General features: G+C 35.2%; 1 long non-coding RNA gene across 1 annotated transcript in view; it reads right to left on the reverse strand.

Moving 5' to 3' along the window:
• LOC138317426 (uncharacterized) overlaps nucleotides 1-22,820 on the reverse strand; it is a 157,846-nt gene that overhangs the window by 50,846 nt on the left and 84,180 nt on the right. The window contains exon 2 of the long non-coding RNA XR_011207760.1: nucleotides 12,678-12,765. This is a non-coding gene — a long non-coding RNA (uncharacterized lncRNA). The remainder of the gene's footprint in view (nucleotides 1-12,677; nucleotides 12,766-22,820) is intronic.

Raw genomic sequence — 22,820 nt, forward strand, 5'->3', positions numbered from 1 at the left:
TGATACTATTCTCAAATACGAGTAAATGTGGCCTCGATGAATAACCTCAATCTGATTAAAATTAATGTGTTTATTCCCACTGCGTTCAATAGATGATCTGACATCCCAAAGGGAGTCATTTTATTTCGTTAAGTACTGATTTATCTCTACACGAATCCGCCTATTCAACTATTCATATATTAACGATTATTAGAGATCACTGGTATGGAAAAGACGTAGATCAGGTAACTCGAAGAAATATGTCCAGGTGTTACAAAATGGCCGCCAAAATGCCGTCGACCCACGTACATATACTAATATGATATTTCGCCTGAGCATGCATGTTATAATTTCTACCCTTTAGGCAAATTTACGACATATACCAATATTCAAGACAGCCCTTGCAAACTATTTCGAGGGTCAAGAGATTTAGAGTTCGAAAAGAAAATGCGTTATGATTTAAAGAAAGGCAGGTTGAATATTTTTCTCTAAAAGTGAATATCAAACGACCTTGGCATTGTTTATACCATGAACATGACCTTGAGAATAAGGTTACATTGTCCTAGTTCCGGGACTGAGCGACCTTCACCTTTATAATGGTACAAATCAGACACATGCATCATTACAAATCTTAAGCTATAAAAAGTGCCGGTGAGGTAATCCGTGTTTACGGCAGATATATATCTAGACGTGTTTGACATGCATGGACATGCTAATTGGCCACGTCGTCTCGATCTATAGCCAAAACAAACGTATTGGCCGTGCCTTTATATTACGTGGTGGCTACAAGAACGATCATGGAGCGAGTTAACTGGTCGTGAAACAGATTGTACGAAATCGGAATGGTTTGTAACATTGCAGTTAGTATTCTAAGGAGAAAACATGTTTAAAAATCAGACCTATCAATCTATCAGTCTTAAGCAAATATACAATTTTCGAAACATATCACGATTTACATGATTTCGTGATTATCTTTGAATACAGACTACTGTTGTTTTTAGTTGGTTGATATTTTTGCCATTAACGTCTTGAGGAGCGCCTAGATTGTTTTTGTCCTGACGTCGCCAATCCCATCTCCATGAATACACATACATTCTGCATATGTTAACGACATCTTGTGATTAATTAATAATCAATCGTTACAATATCTGTAATGGGGAATATCCGTTTGCATTTAATAGTAGGCATTTACACAGATGTTTTACATCATTCTCTGAAATGTGACTAATTCTACAGGAAATTTAAAGAATTAGCAACATTCTCACGGGACCATATTTCCAAAATATCTTTTAAATGAAAGTGTTCGTTTCTTGGAAGAAATTTTAATATGTAGTATAAATAAGTACATAAAATGTGTATATATATAATGTCTTGTTTTCCCTTTTTTATCCATTAATTATGAATAATCAGCTGTTTTCCTTAATACTCTTACAGACCAATCACTACTTGCAATCGAGATTCGGTTAAACATCAAGACTATCATATCTGTGTAATATGTAACATTGGTGTATAACTTAAACACTTTCTTATTTCATAATGTGTACCTTGTTATATGTATCCAAAACGGCAAACGTTTAATAAATTTTCTAATAAAAGTATTGCTATGATAGAATGCAGACACCACACCGCATCCCTAAACTTCGACTCTGCATATGATACACAAACATTATACCCCCACACACAATGCGGATCTGTTAAAATGACGGAGTACTCTCCCTTTAAATGTGATCCGTTCAATTGAGGAGGCACTATTGAAGCTGTGATCCTGTTGATAGCGCAATCACATATATCTCGTATAAAGTGGCCCTAATCAGTAGAAGAGATGATTATTTCCCTTTGATATCGCATAACCGCTTACATTTATTTTTTCAAAAAGCTAAACGAGTTTTCTTGAAATTCTTTAGATTTTTGAGGATTAGTTTAAATTCCGACAAAAGATCACAACTCCAACTCCTAATTGTGAGAATTAATGCCCGTTTATATCTTAGACAGCTTATATACGGGGCTTATTTAAGAGACTAAAGAAGAGAATAACAAGATCCTCAAACTTCACTATTAAGAGATTATGCGATTGTATATGGCTCACTATAGACGGATATTTGATTTTGAAATGATATATTTGTTGTTTTCATTTTAAGATCCAAACCGCGACGTATAGTAAATAATGATAATATTCGTGATAAATGGCGTCCCTATATAAACTATGGATTGCGCGGTGTTTAATGTTATGAGGAAGGGACATTGCTCACGTCCTAGTAAACACCTGCTCCTGTCAAAACAATCTAATTGGTATCGGTCTAGAACGACACAATCATTATAAATCACAACAGAAGAACGCAAACATACCTATTATATCTACATATATATATAATATCAAAGAAACACAATTTAACAAAGCATGACAATTTATTGACTCGTGCCCTATCCGGGCCTCGAACTCACGATCTACGGCACCCAATCGCCTAGCCAAACATACCTGCGCCTTCTACCACTGCGCCACATCCACATCCCCCGAAAAAGGATGTTTCTATGACGAAGTGATCGTCGGTTCGATATGCTGACATGATCACTGTGGAAATTGTCAAATTAAATCTTTGGATCAACAACACATAGTGAATATGATACAATGTGTTTAGTAAATATTAAATATCAAAGAAACACAATTTAACAAAGCATGACATATGTATACATACATTCTTTAACTTTTAATTAACAAAGGTATGTTATGTCATATCGTTTCACAATATTCAAGCTAATGCGTTTATGTGAAATAACATTGTCAGAGCTAAAAGTGAATAAATTTGTAAATACCATGTAAACATTGATTGGTTTGAGTTTTTAGGTTCAACGCTATCAACAGCCAGGATTATTCGTGTTTTGTCTCCTTGCAATAGTGTTGCCCTTTTTATAGCTCTCATAACAAGCACAGCCCAACAGGTCACCTTATACTGACAACGGGCGAACCAATCGTCCCACCTCGTTTATGCTGAAGTAGTAGAATTAATTACCACTTTTAAAGACTATGTTGTGTCTGTCTGTTTGTTTGTTTGATTTATTAACGTCCTATTAACAGCTATGGTCATGTAAGGACGGCCTCCCATGTATGAGATGTGTTGCGTGTATGTTGTGCGAGGTGAGTGTTTTGGGAGACTACGGTATATTCATGTTGTGTCTTCTTGTATAGTGGAACTGTTGCCCTTTATATAGTGCAATTATACTGACAACGGGCGAACCAGTCGTCCCACTCCCTGTATGCTGAGCGCTAAGCAGGAGCAGAAACTACCACTTTTATAGACGTTGGTGTGTCTCGGCCAGGGGACAGAACCCAGAGCCTTCCTCACAGGGGCGAACGCTCAACTCAACGCCAAAAGTGAGGCTGGTTAGGGGACAGAATCCAGAGTCTACCTCACAGGGGTGAGCGCTAAACTCTAGACCAAATGTGAGACTGTTTCAAGATATACGTTCGAAGGAATAAAATATCCTAGAGGCCGCTTAAGATCATGCAGAAAGGGGGAGCAGGAGCAATTCTTAACAGGAAATAATAATATGCCAAACGAAAAATTGCTATTTTAACTATAGCTAGTTCCTCACTAAATGATCGGCTTATATAAAAATGGGTCCATGATGATATTATTCGTTAAAGTTTTAGAGAAATTGTCTGAATTACATAGTTGTGTCAAAAATACTTATGTAAATGGATATCAGCAATATTTGCGTAAGACATTTGCTATTTTATCTTGTCGATCATAAATTCATTTTATTATTACCTAGAGGACAAACGGTGCTTGTTTTTTCCCTTTACACTAGACATTTGTTTTGACTTTGACAAATATTCATATCGACGATATGAGATGTTTTACTACAATATCGGCATTAAACCTTGACCTTTCACACCAGGACCGCCACAGGGGTCAAGCTTTATTCTAAAACCTTAGTTAATGTATCCTATGACATCAATATATTTACTATTTTATTACAAAATACTAGAAACTCGAGACATTCAAATGAACTAAAATTACGGTTTTATAGACAGGTTTTATTATAATTTTATCTTTGGAACGCGAGATAGCCCTAAATTACATTGTAAGTAAAGTATATACCTACCGCTCGCGACGAATTCTGAAGTAATGACGTCACAATGACGGACACGTGTGGTGTCAATTGCGCTTACTGATATTAGCTATAATATGATTGAGGGTACTTATCTCGGACTCTAATAGTTGTATCACAAACCATCTTTATTTATGGGGATGCATTATGTGGCTTCCTGATAAATCATACTAGGAAAGGCCCATTTTATTTCAGTATGAAGTTAATAAGTTGAATGCAGAAAGAAAAACTAATATTGCTACCTTAGCGCGAACTAAAATGTCTCCCGCATCAATTATAATTATTTAACTGTTCTGATTTACATGTTTTGTTCTCTAACAGTGAGCGCAGCCCCAATAATGCCTTCCCTACCCAACAAAAACCCTTAACAAAATTGATAGATCTTATTTTGTTTTTCAAAAGCATGAGACGCACATTTCAGTATGTATAATGCTGTTATTTGTACAAAGAATTACATGCTCAAGAATTAAACGATATATGATGCTTCGACAACAGTAAAAAAATCATTTGCCTCGTATACCAGTGAGTAAAACATCCCATGGTAGATTCCCTATCGTCGATATTAATGATCACCCTACCTGATAGATCCGATCATTCCACCAGATAGAGAAATCGCCTGCAAGGTGAAGGTTATATCAACGACGACAAAAGAACCCTGCTTTCTGAATGACGTGACTTTTATCATTATCTGTTTTCAACAAAACTTACAAACATAATATAGCCGATGGAAATATTTCAGGATAAACAAGACGATATCACCAGTACTTTTACCCTAACTAACGGTACTACGTAGGGATTATAACTCTCTGTCTGAGCCAAGCTAGGTTTAACGCACCCGTGTGACGTCCCTGTGGGATACCGTGCCTGGCCCATCACGACTTTCTATTAAATATTGATTGATATGTATGTTTTAACACAGGCGTTTGATGTTTGTAAGATTGCTCTATTACAATGTTAATCTCAAAGACATGCTTCATCTTATAGGCTTTTATAGTGTGTTTGATATCACAAAATCCGTGTGTTGTGTTTCGTCATCTTGTGATAATTACTATCGGACTTTTCTTTATAACACTTGTCTAGGTTTTATATCTTATTAATTGCCACGGGGAGATTTCGAAATTCAACACTAAAATCATTAATTGCTTGAACATTGTAATAAATAATGTTGAACCAAATTAGAACTCCTTGTTTACATGATAAATTGCAATTTTATTCGACTTGTGAATTACACCATGCAGATATGTAACGTTTTACGTATACATTTATTGAATAATTAAGAGATAGATATATGATACAGATTTATATTAACATGTAATGACTTTCACATTAATCATAAAGAAAACCCCTTATGATATCGATCGCTGGCTTGTTAAGAAAAAAGATTCAGCGTGGTCAGGTATAACAGTGGAACTCCTGCCATGTTTATAGCGCTATCTCAATAATGTCACCTAATATACCCAACCATAATTTCCACCCGCTCACATTTTACAGACAATGGACAAAACACACAGCTTGAACATAGGTTGGTGCCAACATAAAATTGCCCTACATGGAAATATCACAAGCACGGAACCATCGTCTGGTCGTATGCTGTAGTATGCTTAAATCCGACAACAGTTATAATACACGTACTATAAACGTACTATAAAGGCAAGGATAAACTAGTTTAAACCCTTCCATAGCGAAACATTTTTTTTAAAGAAAGGAAGTCCCTGTCGGAGAATAGAATGACTAAAACATAATTAGGAGTTGTTACTTTGTTACGTCACGCTGGATTGGCTCAGACAGACGCCGCGTAAGAATTTTTTTAAGAGAAAATAGTCCGCCAATAAAAAAGGCCCTCAACTGGGATCGGGAGAATCAAATTGGATTATAGAGATTAACTTCAATGAAATTTTATATTTGAATGCTAAAAAGCACTGGGGAGAAACTTTAGTACTTTCGATGGAAGTCAATATGGTGTGTTCCATGTCAACAAAATATAATGTATACTCAGCCACTTTTTTAAGACGCCTTGTATCTGACATAAGCAGCATGACAATTCAACTTAAAGTATGTTGATTAAATTCAAGTAATATTTTACCGACTTTTTTTTTACATAATCCAACCATAAAACGCAGGTACATGTATGCCCCTGCTCTCCATGATAACTGTTACTGTTCTTAGTTCTTCTGACTATTGATTGTAAGACAAAATAAATGTAATTGAAAATATTAATTCGCCTATTTGATTGTAAAAATGTTGAGCAAATCGACATAAAACGGATGCTACTTCCTTATGACCTCCATAATCCGTGCATCATTGAAAGCGACAATTCGTCACAGCTTGCATGTGGATGTAGGTGCTGTTCTCTACGGTATGTCGCGAGGTTAACTACCACTTTTGTGGTATGGTGTATCTCAGCCTAATGATACAACCAAACGTCTTTCTAACATGGGAGAGAGTTCAAAGACACAAATGGTGGTGTCAAAGGAGACGATAGGAAGAAGAAATCCATATTAGAATTAGAGAACAATGTTGATATCCTAAAATTAAGTATTTTGCTATCGTTTTCAGTGAGTGCAGCAACTAAAATTCTACCGCCTAACTTTAAGGAACGAATAAACGCTTAACAATAGACATATACAGGTTCAATTGAAATAAAATTCAATAATCTATTAAAGGGAATGGTGTTAAGTCGCCTTTTTATATCATACAATAGCAAAAACACAAGTATTCGTAGATATATATTTCTTTCTGGTGTACTCTATATAAAGCATTTATCTAGCTGTTACTTAAATTGATTTACTCTTATGTCGAAAATGTTACTCAAAATATATAGATATTTTCATTTGATCCTTTAGCATGTGTCTCAGTAGAGAAAATAGTACGTGGAATGAACCTAATGACCTAGATGCATTTAAATTTATACATCATTAGTCCTACAACGCAGATCGAAATCTGGTCCAGAAACGGCTACACCATCAATCTATAAGGGGCCAGAACGGTATACCTTAAACATGAGAAGGGTCTACTTTACCAATCGCCATTTTTCAAAGTTAGCTGATGCAACAAAAACTGACGAGTAATTACGAACAGAGAGACTACAATATGTAATCACTGGGATTCGAAAGAAATGTGTTTTTCATACTTCTCCCTTTGGTGTTATTCCAGCATGAGCTACTTCCTTAAATAAATCACACGCGGTCTAATCTATAAGGAACGAGACGAGATAAATTTCCTACAGAAATGTCGTACAAACAGCTCTAATCCGTCATTGTTCTCGGCACAAACGGATTAAAATTAAGACTTACAGAAGTCAGTCGTCATGGAAACTCTATAAAAAGTAATTAATAAAGTTCCGAGTGGCAGAGAGGAAAGTTTTGTCGGAGTATTCCGGGGACTTGTTACTGTATGAAGCTTTACAGTTTGGTTTTCGGTACGCGGACGGTTTTATCAAAGCCTAGTAAATGTCAGTGATTAGGGAATGTGTATGGGCGCGAAAACAAGGGAATTATTGTACTAGATCCGGGGAACAAAAACAAAATTAAACTACGAAGGCAAAGTTCATCTTGTATAAAGTGCACATATTTATACTGTAAAGTACAGCGAGAGGTTCCGAACAGAAGACAACACCTTATTTTTTGTTAGATAACAGCGACAGTTAAGTTTTGTTTCCACAATCTTGTCATAAATTAGTTTCATGCTAATGGTTTATTATCCTAATGTGTATATTTTTCATATTTTAAATAGAGAACTGTAGATATGACGACATTATAGATATTCAAAGATGCTCCACCGCTGACAAATGGTATTTCTTCGCTATAAAAAACAGAAGCAGACGATTTAGCATTTTTCATCAGTTAAAAATGTTACTAAATTTACACCATTGCCACCATTGAAATGTTTGAGCTTCTAATTTTATTTTAAGTTAAATATATAAAAAATAATTAATTGCATCCCGAAAAAATTCCGTGGCGCTAAATGAAGTACTGATTGCCCATGCACCAAAGGCAAAATAAATTATTTTATATTATTTTCTGTGTTTATTAGACATATATAAACATGATTAAACACCAGTTATTGTTCAAATGAATATCATTTATGCTCTGTCGGCGGTGGAGCATCTTTAAATGTAAATATCTATATTGTGTTTTTTACAGCCTTTTGATATTGAATCTGTAATTAAATGGGACTAATATCGAAAGTGTTATTTTTATTGCATGTATTTCGTTACGGATATGATAGATTCCAATTATTGAATCTCCAGAATAAACTAACGACATCGACCATTGCTACTGTATCTCTTATATAGCATCTCTAGCATTCACGTAGTTCATGGATAGCCCTTGTGGAGGAAAATATCATATGTTAAAGGTAATAGTTGATGTGCAGATTATGCTTATTAGTTACCTGATCTTTCGTCGTGGTCCACTGTGCTGCTTGGCTAGGATTAACGTCCTATTAACCGCTAACCGCATTAAAGGACGACTTATATACTTACTCTGTGTGCATCATATTGTGTTTTGAGGATGCCCGTATGCGGTGGTGGTGTCTTGTAATATTGACATAGATTGACTGATACTACATATACTAATGATGATGAAGCCGAGGAAAGTTTGGAATACTTTGTTCAAATTGTGTTGATAACTACTTACTGTAGTTGAATATCTTTTTTATATATTTTTTTCAAGAGTTTGTCTGTAGCTTTTATATCTCGCTATAATCAGTTGTCATTGCGTTGCAAGATTATCCATATTAAGATAACTCGTTTCTATGAAAGTCTTATGTTTAATCCGTTTGTACAGAGTGAACATTGTGTTCTCACAAGTTATTTATTTGTGTTTTTAGTAATTGCCTTTTGCTAAGATTAACAAGAGGCCCATGGGCTTTAACGTTTACCTGAATATGAAATTTAAGGAAATGATGCTCATAAATGTGTTTTCCCTATATAAACTATAGTAAATTTGCCCCCTCCTAGGGAAAGTCTAAGACCCCAGAGCCATAAAATTCGGTTGAGGGCCTCGAGATTTTTGAAATTTTAGCCATTTTTACCCCTTTTGCGCCCTTCAGACACCTGCGGGTCAGCCAAAACCTATATGGATGTGATGTTAAGATGCCCTCTCAGGCTAATAATTCTAACCAGGTTTTACTAATTTCCTATAGAAATTGAGCAAATAATACTCATAAAAATGTTTTTCCTATATAAACTATTATCAATTTGACCACCTTCCCCGGGGTAAATCTTAGACTCCAGGGCCGTGAAATTCACTATTTTGGTAAAAGGCCTTATTTTTAGCATTTGATTCTACCACATATGGGAGTGGAGAAGAATATTTTTGATCAATTTTAGCCATTATGGTCCCTCCAACAGCCCCTGGGGATTGGGGACCCTATAATTTACAATTTGAATGGCCCTATGCCTTAGAAGGTTTGCGCAAGAGTTCATTGAATTTGCTTCAGCTGTTTTAGAGAAAAGGTCGAAAATGTAGATTGGTTACGAACACACAACGGACGAAGCACGACTACGGACAAAAAGTGAATAACATATGTCACTTGAGAATTCGTCTCAGGTGACCTTACGCCATCGTTATCCCTTAATTTCAATGTTCCAAATTTAAGGCCTTTGCGACTGTGTTCAGGTTAGTTATATGTAATTCTGTATGCGCTTGCTAGCACATACTATCAACAGACGGTGTATAACAATGCATCATGCGTACTGTATTCATATGCGGTACCCGGGCGGTGTGATTGTACGCTGACAAATCGTCAATTTAGATATCAAAGCTAAAATATTCAATTAAAATGTAAATATATTTATTTAGTTTGAACACACATATTTCTAAATAATTCGTTAATGTTTTGAATTCGCGTATTTCAGTAAAAATACGAAAACAAAACCTCGCAAAATGTCGGCGATCTGCATGTGACACTGAATGTACTTTTGCATCATTCTGCCGCAAGATGCGTTCGTTTCAGACACATACGTTATAGAAGAACATGGTTGCTGACATTTTATGTTAGTAAATAGAAATGCGGCGATATATTTAGTAGTTACGATAGTTGTACGAGGCTAGGTGTCCAAATAATGTTTCTTTGATATGAAATATTTACTAGGCCTATGGGAGATCCTCTATTACATGCATCAACAGCAAAACTGAAAAAAAAATAGTGAAAACATTACCACAATGGCGTTTATCAACCAAGTGCTTCCTTCACTCCTTCTACAAGTACATCAGCAGGATGGACTACATATGTATTGCGCGTTAGTGTCAAAGGACAAGAGAAAAACGTCGTTAGTTTTCGGCCAGGTTATGGCATGGAAACATAATTGATACTCTTGAAAGCTTTATTATTAGCAATTTCTACAAACACGAACATATTTGAAAACTTGCTTGATACTTCGGTAGAATGATACAGAAAATAATGGATGAAAAGCAATTAAAACTGAAATGTTACACTAAAATAAAACATTAAAATAATATGAAGCGCCATCACTCCGATTCACTGCCGGTGAATATTAAGAATAATATACCATTAACACATGCAACACAATGTAAACAGTGGGGATCGTCCTTGAATACCAGTATCTATTAAATAGTACGTGGAGTCAACACAAACAAACCAGATCTATGCAGTCCATTCATTGATAACAAAACACGACATTTTGGACATTTACCTCCATATACGTCAATTTATATCTAATTTATATTTCATGTATTTCTCTTAACACTGTCTCACCTTTGATCCTGCTGTGAGCGTTCGCCACGGTGGATAGTAGTATTGGTCCTATTGCATTATCGTAAAAAAGCGACTGCATTGAGATCTTATAATTCTGTCTTCCTTACTTCTTTCTAAAGCCTTCCTTGACGCCACATCAGGGTTCTGTGCCCTGGCCGAGACAGGCTTAGTGCTCAGCATAAAGGGAGTGGGACGACTGGTTCGCGCGTTGGCAGTATAATGTGACCGGATAGGGTTTGTTGCTTAGTGTATTCAGCAGTATTTGCTTTTGTGATATATGACTATAAAAAGGACAAGCGTTCTAAATACTATATATACAATATAATACAACACAGTCTCCCAGATCACGCTTATCACATTTTCACTCACGAGGCTTTCCTTAAATGACCCTTGTTGTTATTAGGACGTAAGTGTTATAAATCAAACCAAAAGTTAAGTCAGTCAGACATTTCCTCTGGTCAAACTAGTTTAAAGTCCATAAAACAAGCAATTTATGTTTCCGCTTAACATTAATATTTGATATAAATGAAAGACATGGGACTGGTTTATCTTGTGTCAACATTGTGTAGTAAGAGACAACGAGAATATATACATGTACCACAATCTTACAAGATTCAGAAGCACACCCACAGGCAAGATATCGCACACATGGGAGACCTTTCTGAATTTAACGTAGCTAAAAAAGTATCATTCTAACGTTGTATGAACCATTCCTCCTTAAAACGAATGTTAGAAAACAGTAAAACAATTCCATGCTATCGATGTAAGCCAGAAATATGATATCTTTACGACTTTGTTATGATATACATCAAATAGAATGTGGAGGTCGAGTTGTTTTCAATGCCATGCCATACACTGACGTAATTTAAGTTTTTGATAAAAAACAAATCGATCACATCAAAACAACTAGACATAATATATGGACTTCTCTTACAAATCACAATGGAAATAGAACAATGTTATCACGGCAGCGATGTTTTACTGTCACCACCCGTCATTCTAGACTAGGTGAAACCAAGCTTATCTGAAATCACTCATGCTCGACAAGCGGCCATTCCTAAACGTATCTACATCATACATGTTTTATTATGTCAACAGGAAGAGTGAGGTTAAGATATGATGTATTCCATTGGGATGGTTGATATCGCAATATGCTAGTTAAGCTATATCGCATATGCTGTACATTTGGAACAGCCATGGCACAATTTAGTCACAGGAGTGGAATTATCAATATTGTAATCATTTATCGAAAATGGAAATATATTAAAAATTCATATATATTCCTTGATGCATAACTCCATTTACTAGATTTTCGAATACCTACACGATAATTAATTATTCACTCATTGGTTGTAAAGATACAAGTTTTCAATGTGTTAAGGTCATTCGGTTCAAATAAATGTGCATGCAATATACATCACTCACATATGTCAAAATATGTAGGTGCAATATAAAGTACTGTATGTTGCATATGTAACAATCATAATTTAAAGCATTTTCTTCAAATCGAAATTCTAATTGATAAGCGTATCGAGAAAAATGTACCTTCAGTAATACATAGTACACGTGTTCATAGTACAACACGAACATACCACTCTCCCAAATCACGAATCTTGCACTTCACACACGCTACACACCGCATGTATGGGTGGCCGTCCTTACATGACCCTGACTGTTTATGGGACGTTAAAATAATCAAACAAACATAGAACAATGAACAAAAAGCTCCACGTGATGCAAGCTTATCTAATACTTACGCGTAGAATTAGCAGAACTTCATTCGCTTAATTCAAGAAAATGAACATTAAATACATAAAAAGTTGGAGAGTACGGAACAATTACAAACTAATGTAAATATGACCACTTACCTTTTACGTAGACAGGTATAATAGGAAGGTGAGCACGCGCTCTCGTGACAGTAGGATGAGTCGGAAGCGAGGCGTGTGTCTTCAGTATCTGTAAAATCAATAAAATTATCTTATATATCTACTGTCACACACGCTAGTGTTAAGTCGCGGTACAGGACGATTTGTAATGGGTGGTAAAGTATAACAAGCCCAATACAAAGACAAACCTGTAACGTAGTGATAGATGGTACCACACAAACGTGTTTTAGTACTTATAGCGATTATTTCATTACAATCGCTTTGTATAACCGACAATTGAGTTGAGATTGTCCATGCATTTTCATATTTAGTATATTATATTTGAAAATATTTTTTTTTTCTTTCAAATAACGTTGAGAAGTGGATTCGAGTCATATGAACTCAACGCAAAATCCAATATTTGTGCCATGAGATAGGATAATATTTAACGGGTTGTTTTGTATAAATAGAATACTTCAGTGATACTTCCCACTGATCCGCCAACATCTACCACGGCACTTTTTTATTTTAGCGTTTGTGAAATCTCTCAATACTTTTTGATAGAATAGCATTTCCTTTCCAGTGAAAAACTATTTATCTTAAAGTTTTATCACATGACGATTATCAAACATCTGTAATGCATTGTCAAGTAATCGTATTGATACCATTGCACGTGGGCTAACATTCAGAAACCATAAATAAATACATGTCTTTACATGTATATATATCTCATATATTATGTTGACATAAAATTGACCTCCATCAATTATTTAAAATTATAGATTGCATATAGATGGCCTTTAATAAAAGAGACCCATCGTGTTAAGTCAAGTGGAAGCAATATTGCTTTCACAGTTAACGTAAAGGCCAAGACGGTTTAGAAAATAAAACTAAATCTGTTTCATTATTCATTGAATCGATTTTTAAATGTCGCAAAATCAACAATGTTTGTGTGAATTGTCCTTACCTTCTGTGAATTGCCTCCCTTTGGGAAAGGGTATTGATTTGGATGTTAATAAGAGTAAATCGCATTGACATGCCATTACTCTCAAAAAGTAAAACTTCCTTTAAAATATTGAAATGTCTTATAATACAAGATTCCTGATCAAAACATGTATAATGCTCAAAAACATACCATGCTAAATGAGCAATACATAGGGCTTTACAGCATTAAAGAGAAAGACGTGATAATATGTCATACAGATAAAGGAAAATTGGTACGAACGTACTAGGTACACTGGTTTTAATCTGGAATGATTCCGTATATATTGATTGCAAGCAAGCAATTTTCAAGGTTGTTCAAACACCCTAATCAGACACCTACGATGGTAGTCAGATGAGGTTTAACATCACATACAAAGAAAACATACCCTAACAGATTTCCCCACTGCTCTTTCTAAGCGAAAACTGACACTAACAAATCTTTATATATGAGGAATTGAAGGCTATATTTGTTGATTATTTTGGGGAATTCATATGTGCATTCCCTATTGATAGCAAAGGCCAATTCTCTCAATCATTAACAAAACCCTAAATAAATGCAACTAGTGGAGCGATGTCGCAAGAAGTGAAGCGAATAGCTATTATTGTCATTATATATAAATATATAACATACGGAGCGTTTCTCTTATTGATTTCCAACCACCTGGTTCTTGTTTTGTTCCGCTTGAACTTCTAGTCAAACAACTCATGACCTTCAAACCGCTGAATATCAGTGAATGATTTGTCACGTGGTGATCAATGAGCTTTGTTGTTTCGCTACCGTTTGATTCACGACCTAGTATATATTCCGGCTTATTTTACAAGTTGGAGCCAACGTATTGACTATTACATAAACAGCGTTTAGTTGGATGGAGTGTCAAAAATGATAATGTCGTATATTCATCTGTAATTTATTACAGAAGATGAAGTCAACATACTTTTTAGTGATCAGCGTAGCTCACTCCCTAATCTTTGTAAAAAAGATGTTTCTTAAAACTACAACTTGAGGGAAAATATGCTGTGGACTAATTCTAGTATTATATGTTATATTATACATCAATGTATAGATAATGTATTTGTCTGTACATCCAATATTACCCTTATCACATGTACAAACAATACAATATAGCCAACAAGGTAAAGACGAATTGTGCAGTTATACCTGAGCTTAAATCAGTACAGCATTGGTTTCGCTGCTACAAAGATTATATAAAAACACCATGCATCAAAAAACGGTCTCAGATCATGGTCATTCGAAATGCATCATAAATAGTAATAAAAGGATTTGCTTTTAACTCAACATCACCAGGTTAAGAGTTACCTTATATCACGAAATTATGTTGCTTTAAATTTCTTACCAAAAAACATTCAAATAGTGCGTAGATAAGAGCCGTGTAATGTATGTTCTTAAACATTTCACTTTTCCAAAGCATTCCTTTTTGTGCACAAAATATGCATTGCATTGATTGGTATATTAAGCACAATAATTATCAGGGGTAAGGTTGAGGAAAGACAGAAAATCTACAGTCATTAACAGCCAATTCAAGAGAGACGTTTTTCCATGGTGTGATGTATATATGAACAGAAGTTTTAAAGAAAATTTCGTTTGATATATGTTTCTGCTATTATGATAACTTACATTGATACTCACAACTCAGTAGTTAAATAGGCGCCATATATTATGCTTACTGTTGACGTACGATACGGCTATAGACGACCTCACAAGTTAAACGCGTTTTGACAATAAGAAATCAATAAAGAGTGTTGCATACCAGGTATCACTTTAACTCTTACTATCTCCTCATATCGAACCACCTGACAAATAAACAATGTCAATCGAACAAACTATTTCTGATATTATCCAAGTGTGGCCTCGACAATTCATCGTGCATACAGACAGTTATTAGTGTTATTTTTCTATTGTTTGCCTTTTGGGGTGAATGAGGACGTAGTGTAATAAGTGCTACCTTTTGACCGGGTCGAATCAAAAATGAAATAAATCCATAGAGGATATACAGTACAGTGTTACATTATATATGTAGTCCTTACCCAAGGATTAACCAATAACCATTTGATTGGCATATAACATGGAAATAATATGTCATACAAGGAGATAAACGACAATATCAAGCTATGAAATAGTTGAAAACTCTAAATTTTTGACAAAAGTTTTAACGTTTCATGTAAAAATAGAAAATATGCTTAAATATTCTGCATATTTATTTTCCCAATATCACAAACCCATGGATTTACTGACAGAAAGTATAAAATATCATTATCACTTCATTATTTATTATTTGCTAGCATTTAACAGCTGTTATCTTTTTAGTTTCATCCTTTGACCTTTTAAATGACCTTGAATACAGAAAAATTGGAAACATACCATAACGTATTTTCATGCAACATATTTCACTTATCTTGGAGTGGTTGCGAACGGTTAAAAATTTAATTCCATAGAAAGTCATGGCATATACAGTGATAAAGAAGTATTTTAAGTGTAAGAGAGCCACTTCTTTTACAAGTCAGGAAAAAATGCTGTATATTACGAAATCGTAGAAAATCTTAGGTAAAATGCTACAATAGTATAATAATCAGATTTAAAACCTAGCAATGAATGACAAAGGCCAATCGTTTGCCATTAGCCTATAATATCGTGTGTTATAGCTGTGATGTGGATATCACTATCCGTAGCCACTTAACAAACTCCACCAGATGGTTTGTCAACAGTAAGGTCTGTCTCGCAGAGAGTGTTGGTGTAAATATTTAATCTTCTCATCATCATCTTCACACTGCGCGTGTATATAGAGCACTTCACGTCTAAGAACGGCTGGTGAGGCAAAACAATACGATATCGATGAACATAACTCCGCGAGCCCGAAATATTGACAGTAAAACCTCTTAATGTCCGAATTCCGATAACCGGCATGTTATTGTCATGATGAATACACGGGTGGCGGTAATTTACCGATATCCGTTTAACTTTATGAAATAATTGTTACGTAGAACTAACAGTACGGGAGAGATTCCGTCAACTTATCATGTTTAATTCCTTAATGACTTTGATGTCAGTAAACAATTAAACACGGCGAATTAATTAGCTATACACACGTGATTTCTTTGAATCGATACGTGAACAAAGAGACCCCCATGGACTAAGTATGCTTATCAAGGGACATTTTTATAGCTCATGAGTCATTTTGTGATACTAATATTTTAATTAACTACTCAAAGAAAGACTACGTATTTCCAATGGAATGATAGAAATATGATTATTTACATTATCATTTAAGCACGAAAACGAATGAAGACAACAGGGAAATGCGGTCACACTTAAAGAAAATTATATCCTAAAAATCTTCCATTGACTGTAAGTGACAATCGGTCTGCTTCCCTATTTTATAACTTTGCAAATGTCCATCTTGTAAGAAACATCTTCTCCTCCGTTGGTACACATCTGCCACGAAATGGAGGAGATATACAGCGTTATCCCTGATCGAAGCTATGTACTCCAACATGTCGTGTTTGTTTGTCTGATTGATTAGCATCCTATTCAGAGCTAGGGTCATGTAAGGACGGCCCCCATGTATGCAATGTGTTTGAAGTGTGTGGTGGGTGTTTTAGTAGACTGCGGTATATTCTTATGTTATGTCTCCTTGTTTAGTTCAACTCTTGCCTTTTTTATAGTGCTCTATCGCTGAAGCATGCCAGCGAAGACACCAAGCAACAAATCCCACCGGGTTTCATTATATTTGCAAACCAGTCGTCCCACTCCCTTAATGCTGTGTACTAAGCAGGAGCAGGAACTTCCACTTTCATCGACTTTGTTGTGTCTCGGCCAGGGTGGAGAACCCAGAGCCCTATTCACAGGGACAAGCGCTGAACAGAAGGCCAAAAGTGAGACGGTGCCAAGGGAGGGATTAGGAAAAAGAAAGTTAGAAAGAACAAAATATAATATCCTAAATTTTAGTGGCATTTTACGATCATGCAACAGAAGCAGCAGGTACAATTCTAACGCCATACCTGCAGGGCAATGTTTTGTCCCATCCCCATCACTTACCCACTTTTGATTTATGGATTTTGAGCATTTCATCTTGCGAACAATGCTGGAGTGTTATTTTCCACCTACATAATTCATTTTTAATCTGGATTTATTTAAGATGAAAATTTATTTTAAGATAATCTGAAAATAATGGTCGATAAAAAACGTTCTGTTATAATGATCTAATTGGGAGTTACGCATGTAGCATTTTGGCCATTAAATAAGCCATATTTCTTTTCCTTCACATTATTTCTAGGTGAAAAAATACAAGGCCATACTATTTAAACCATTTCTCCCGAGTATATTACATTTTTTTTTACGAAACTAGGCCAACCTCAACAAAACCAAATAAAATCAACACTTGATTTATGCATATTTTTTAAAGTAATTTTAAACATATGAACCCCCATGGAATTAATGACATAATAAACTTTTTATTATTATTGAAGACAGCTGCGACCTGTTTTCCAGACTTGTATTACCTATCACAAATATGTTTCTCTGGTGTTCGATTGAATATAATAATACTACCGTGGTATTAAATTGACTATTCCGTTCCTTGATATTAAATAGGAAATGTTTGATATCCTTTTGACGTCCATAACGTATTAATGTGTAATATTATATTTGTCACTCATATGCCCCGTCCCACTAGGAACATACATTAACGAATCTTTATATGTTGCCAAAGAGTTGTTCAGCACTATACAACATGTCAATATCAATGCGATCACCGCATGGATGACGTCGCACATCATCCTACAACATGCTGTTGTAGTCATTGTGAGTTTTATTTTTAGGTTACAAATAGTGTCTCAAATAATAGAAAGAATATCATGGAAGAGGGGAACGGAAAAGAAAGATATTGCATCCTATGTGCAGGCTTCCCGCTTGAATAGTGGATCTCTTGTCCTGTATAGTGCTTTATAGCTGAAGCATGCTTTCATAGACACCAAGTAAAAGGCTCCAATGTCCCTATGTAAGTTACAAAGTGAAAAGACAGTTTATATTGATATCATCCGTAGATAGATTGCGATTGCATTCATATAGTAACTTAAAGAGTGCGCCCGTTGCATATCCCATAACCTTATTACATGTTATTGTGTAACTGCGCTGCTCAGTATCAGCATTTTCATTAACATTTTAGTACACTATGGCCATATATGCTATTAACTTATGTAAAAGATAGTAGCATCCCGTTTTTATACATGACCTTTAATGGCTATGTATATCGTTTGATCTGATTTTCTTTATGGTTATATGTCCCTTGCCACACTGTAAAAATAAATCATTAACTTTTGTGGTTCGCACTACTCTTAACCAATACCCATTACCTTGAGTATCTGCAGTTATCTAATAAATCACCACACTTGTAAAATAAGCGCAGCCTTATCTATAATGCTCAATTCGCAAATGAAGTAGGGTAATAAGTTAAAATGGTCCAAATAGTATTCTATCTTGTAAAACCATTTAAACACTAATTACGACACGGTACCCCTAGTTGTAATCTTTATGGTATTGGCATAGCCTACGTTCAAATCAGATCATTCATACGAAATCGCAAATGTCCCCTGCCTCAGCCGCTATTGTTGGGTAATTAGTCTAGAAAATAAAACACAAGATATTGGCCACTGGTTGATGGTTTTTTTTTGTCTCTGGATATTTAGCTTTCCAGCATATACATTAAAAAACCTGGAACTATCTAATGGTCAGGATGAACAGGGTATAGGTTAACATCGTACGATGCATTCCAAGTGCTATTTGTTTAGTTTCGCATCCCATTTACAATTGTTGTTTGTTTGTTTGATTATTTTAACGTCCTATTAACAACCAGGGTCATGTAAGGACGGCCTCCCATGTATGCAGTGTGTAGCGTGTATTAAGTATGAGGTGCGTCGCCCGTTGTCAGTATAATGTGACCGGGTGGGATGTGTTGCTTGTTGTCCTCGATGGCATGCTTCAGTTATATAGCGCTATAAAAAGGGCAACAGTTCCACTATACAAGAAGACACAACACGAACATACCGCAGTCTCCCATTAACATGCGGGGTAATTTGAAGTACATGCGAAACAAGAGGCCCAAGAGGCCTTAACTGTCACCTGAGTGCTGATAAAGAAAGAGCATTGCAAACTTGGTTCAAATCTGTAAAAAGTGTTTACGAATTAGAATAAACTTTAAAGTTGAACCTTCGTATTAGATTTTTCTTTCATTTTGATAATTAGTGTATTATGTTACCAAAAAAAAAATCCAATGTGCTTTGTCAACGTTAAACAACAAAACCAATCTAGAAGTCAGTCAGTGTCAGTGATTTTATAAATTTTACTTTTTAATCAATGAAGATTATTTGGTTTCATCAAACCTGTGAATTCAGAAGAAGATTTTTGAAATTTTAGCCATTTTTACCCATTTTGGCTCCGCCCCTCTGGTCCCTGGGGGTCAGCCAGGATCAATATGGATATGGTGTTAAAATGATATTTCAGGCTAATAATTCTAACCCAGTTTGACTCATTTCCAATTAAAACTAAGCAAATAATCTTCATAAATGTTTTTTCCCATATAAACTAAATTAAATTTGACTCCCTCCCCAGTAGAAAATCTGAGATCCCAGGGCCATGAAATTCACTTCTTTTGTAAAGGACCTTAAGACCCCTTTCAATCTATGAAGAGTATTTGGTTTCATCGAATCTGTGAAATCAGGAGAAAGTTTTTTAAAAATCTAGTCAATTTGACCCCTTTTGGCCCTGGCCCGGCTGGCCCCTGGGGGTCAGCCAGGACAAATATGGATATGACGTTAAAATGCTATCTCAGGCTAATAATTCTAACCCAGATTAGCTAATTTCATATGAAAACGAAGCAAATAATGTTCGAAAATGTATTTTTCCTATATAAACAATGGTGAATTTGACCCTCTCCAGGGGAACATCTGAGATCCCAGGGCCATGAAATTCACATTTTGTGAAAAGGGCCTTAAGGCCTTCCAATCAATGAAGAGTATTTGAATCTACCAGTTCCAGAATTTCAGAAGAATATTTTTGAAGTTTTAGCCTATTTGACCACTTTTGGCCCCGTCCCTCAGGCCCTTGGGAGTCAGTCATTGGAAATTTGTTAAACGGTCATAAAAAATGTCATATAATTCACAATTTTGATTTGTGCAAAATTTCATTGAAATTGCTTCAGCGTTTTTTGAGTCGAAAATGTAAATTGTTTACGAACACTCGACGACACATCGCACGACGACGCACGGCGACGGACAAAAGGCGATTAGAAAAGGTCATTTTAGACTTCGTCTCAGGTGACCTAAAAAGCTAGTAAATGAAACCAGTAGTATCCAGTGAGAAAGCACCGGCCTGCAGAAAGTACCTGGCAAACCGGTTTCAAATTCGTGACCCAGAGGTGACCTATGACATCAACATCAGAAGCTGGAAAACTACTTGTACACAGAATCAGTAGTTGTATTTTAAAATTCCGAAAAGCCAATTATTTACTGAATAATAGCTTTTGATCTTGCTATTAAGAAATTATTTAATTCTATTTTTACTTAATTGACTTACACATATTTTCTCAGGTTAAGGTTGAAAAAAAAAAAAATATTAAGAAATTTAATATCTGTATCATGAAATTATCACAAACCTTTTAATAAATGGTTTTAAATGCTACAACGATATGTCACATTAATTAGCTATTACTAATGTTATTTAAAAATGGTTTTTAGCAATCTTGGTCAAATTAAATCCATGCTGCGCTGCATTGTGACACAAGGACTGGGTCAAGGTGAGCGTATGGATACTAGTAGCTGTAAGTAAAATTACATAGCTGTGTCTTTCCGCGTCAATGTTGAGTTCCGTGTGTATGGCTCGAATATAAAAAAAGAAAGATTGAAAAGCCGTGTTTTCCCTGACGAAATCTACACGTCCATGTATTTTTAAGGCTTGACATTAGTTTACATTGTCACGAAATTACATTTTGTCGCTCAAGTGTACAAGTCATCTTGACCCCCGTCCTCTCCGTAACAGTTTTGTCTGTGCATCTGCAGTATACATCCAACCTAATCAATGTTGAAGTTTTTAGCGTCGCTCATATGTTAGAAACATAATTATTCGTAATGAAATCGGACATGAGAATTATATTTCATTAAATCAGAAAATTACATTGCAATGTATATCTGTGACACCTGACAAATTGATAGCGTCGTTTAATTCGTTACAACAACATTTACATTATGTTAACACAATTTCTGAATTCGCAAATTAAATCGAAGTGTTTGGTAAATATATAGAAAGATACTGGGTTGCCAAATTTAATTGAAAAGGCAAATAGGTATAGGGGATTCTGCGTCAAGACAGAGCCAGTGTGGTATATATATATATATATATATTGTCTCTTGTTTCGATTCAAATCTATTAAATATGGTTAAATATTGTGGTTGTTTTGTTTTTGCTATATTGACGGTTTCACTGAAATCCGCAAATTACATAAATTTCATAACGGCGAAATATTCAGAACTTCATTATTGACTGGAGAACAACACATACAAAACTATACTAAACTGTATATGAATGAATTAGTGAACCAGGAAATTTAATATGCTCCATATTGGGATCCGCAACCACAAAATAATGACTCGACAAATAAAAAACTTTATACAGTATTCAATTTCACTACGAAAAGTACTTGATAAATTTGTGACCGCTATTTCCTTTTTGTAATTATAAACATTCCAGTGGCTCCCTAAAAAGCCATGTTGTTACCTTTTAGAACTCTTAACAACATAATCATTAACTTATCAAGGAGAGATCGTCCGTGTAACATAACGCTGCACGCGCCTATCGCACGCGATACAGTTGATGTGCAGCTATCAAAGTTAATCTCAAGGTCGGCTGATAACTTGGAATTTTGATTAAGTTGAACTTGATATGCCTATACCATTTAGATTCTAAAATGTTTTCTGTCCATGGATGTTCGTGATTTCTGATAAATGAGTTAGAAGCACCTAAACATGTTATTCTAAAATCTGTTATTTACTATCAAGATATTTGGCTATTCTGTTCGTTTATCCAAGTGGTAAGTATGTCTGGTATAATACTAATAGCTCCATTTATTTGTTGTGATTTAAGTTCCTGGACCG

This window comes from Argopecten irradians, chromosome 3, assembly GCF_041381155.1.
Source record: "Argopecten irradians isolate NY chromosome 3, Ai_NY, whole genome shotgun sequence".
Lineage (NCBI taxonomy): Eukaryota > Metazoa > Mollusca > Bivalvia > Pectinida > Pectinidae > Argopecten > Argopecten irradians.